This window comes from Eptatretus burgeri, chromosome 6 (assembly GCF_056783735.1).
Source record: "Eptatretus burgeri isolate ZD-2024b chromosome 6, Ebu_testis_v1, whole genome shotgun sequence".
Taxonomy (NCBI): domain Eukaryota; kingdom Metazoa; phylum Chordata; class Myxini; order Myxiniformes; family Myxinidae; genus Eptatretus; species Eptatretus burgeri.
The window spans coordinates 94,931,112-94,933,656 of record NC_140966.1 but is presented as its reverse complement, the minus strand read 5'-3'; the positions used below and the strand labels follow the sequence as shown (position 1 = coordinate 94,933,656).

The 2,545-nt window shown below is 43.3% G+C and overlaps 1 pseudogene; it reads left to right on the top strand.

Annotated features, from left to right (window-relative positions):
• The first annotated feature begins 348 nt into the window (after positions 1-348).
• Positions 349-2,299, top strand: LOC147025372 (uncharacterized; annotated as a pseudogene).
• The last annotated feature ends 246 nt before the right edge of the window (positions 2,300-2,545 follow it).

Sequence of the window (2,545 nt, the reverse complement as noted above, 5' to 3'; positions counted from 1 at the left end):
TTGGGAAATAGAATTCTCTGCATTAAAGAATCACATAAAAGATTTGTCTGCCTATGAACTGTTACAGAATGGTGTTTCTTACCACAAGACATGTAAAAGGATCTCACAAATAAAACATGCATTGAACGAGCCAAGACCAGATATGAGAAAGGACAAGCGACAGGCAGCGTCAGTGATGTAAAACAGAAGACAATAGGACAACCGCCAAAATCTGATGCTGCATCTACATGTGGTTCCACATCACAGCGATCTACCAGGCTTTCGACAAGTCAGGCTTTCGACAAGGATATGTGTGTCATTTGTCAGGAAGACAAAGCAGACAAATTGCACGACGTCACAACTGAAAACATGGGAGCTCAACTCAAAGCCATTGGTCAACAAACAGACAGAAAACTTTTGAAAGTCAGACTGAGCAATGTTGTAGGCTCACCTGATCTTCTTACAGCAGTTTTTGAGGACATGAAGTATCACCTTCTGTGCTTAGGCCATGCAAAACGAGACATAGAAAAAGCTAACAGACCTCCAAAACAGCATGTTCATTTTGCAGTTAGTGTCTGACCTGGAGATGCTCGACGTGGTGGAAACTGAAATGAATGACACATCTAACAGTTCAGCTTTGAATATGAACGAGAGTTAACAATCATATGTTGGTTTGCTAGAAGCCAATGGGTTCCCTTTATCCGACAATCCGCAATACAAACCATACTTAAAGCAACTGATTTTGGACAACATCGCTGATGTGCACTTCACCAGGCCTCCAGACAAAACCAAACCTGAGCAAGTACTTTCTACAAAAGCCAAGGAACCCTGTTAGCTGGTGCGTTGGCCACCGATACAAAAGACCTAAGAGAAGATGTGAAAGTCCTTCTGAAAGCAGCTAAAATACTGAGAAAAGACATTGCAAGCGCAACCCCGTGGAAATTCGAAGGAACATTTGATAATTATGAACCACCTGCTTTGCTTCAACTCTTCTACAAGCATGCTATCCAAGGTTTACATCAGGTTCAAACAATCAGCAAGGCCGAATCTATGAACCAAAGTGCATCTGTGCTGGCACAACATTTCGTATGTGCATACAAGTCTGATCGGCAGGTCACCTATGAAACAAAACATGAAGAAGTCGCTTTCAAACACCGCACTGAGACTCCCCTTACAGTCGGCTTAGCTCTGGATGTGCACAAAAACACCAGGTCCAAGGCCCTTGTGGAGACATTAGGCAAACTAGATCTCACCGTCCCGTACAACAAGGTAATGGAAATAAAGACTGCAGTCACAAATGTTGTTCTTGAAAGGATGAAATCCACGGGAGGAATTTATTGGCCACCTTGGTTGGTTAACGACATATTTGTTTGGTTTGCACTGGACAACATAGATTTTCTCGAATCCACGCCTTGTGGCATGAACACACTCCATGGCACTGCCACCGCTGTATATCAGACTGCATCTAACAAATCCTCAGCATCACCACTTGATATTGATCGGTCATCAAGGTCTCAAACATTTGAGGAGGCTGTTCCATGTGAAATATTATAATGTAACAAACAAATACCAACAAACAAAAAGTGTGTTTGCACACTGAATTCCTGCAAGTCCAGCTCACAGCCAAACAAAGAGAAGGATATGGCATGGATTATTGGCTGTTTGGACTTCAAAGAAAGTGAAGTAGAAGTAAAATCAAGCTCTACTTCTCCAGGAACATGGGGCGCCTTCAACTCTCTGTTGTCTCCATCTGGTTCCAAGACAAACATTGCCCTTGTACCACCACTAATACGATTGCCACCAACACAGTATGACACCCTGTTCACAGGTCTGATGAGAGCACGTGCTATCGCCACACCTGCCATGGGACCAGAATCTATCACTGTCGTGACTCTTGATCTTCAGCTATACGACATGGCCAATGAAGTTGTGGATGGAGCGTGAGGACATCAAGAAGCAGTTCTTGTTTCAACCTGGCAAGCTGCACATCGTCTTCTGGGCACTGGCTGCCTTGGATAAATATGTTGAAGGGAGTGGTATTGACCAAGCATGGGTCGAAGCTGGACTTTACTCACCTCCAACCATAACACAAATACTCAAGGGAAAACACATGTATCGAGCACTGGAAGCTCATACAGTTACCTTGCTTGCTTTGTGTAGTTTGTACTTCCGAAAGTTCCTGCAACTTCAGCCTGATGAAGAAGCTTTTTTGAAGGAAACATCCATTCTTTTGGGAGAAGCCTATCAGCAAGAGATCAAAACAGACTCAGGAAGCAGACACAAACTCAGTGATGCCGTTACAAAAACAATCAATGTCTGAATCCAGGGACATCTTCCAAAAGATCAAACAATCTGAAGGCACTGCAAACAAGATTCAGCGTTTCATCAGAAACTACATTAAGCAGTTCGAGACCATCCTCCAATTTGTTTGAGCCACCAGACAACGAGACCTATTGCTGCACATGCAGAGTCTGGAATCACTCATGAAGTACTTCTTTGCCCATGATCATTTAAACTATGCACGCCTTCTACCACTGTACATTTCTACAATGCAACAAACAGAAAA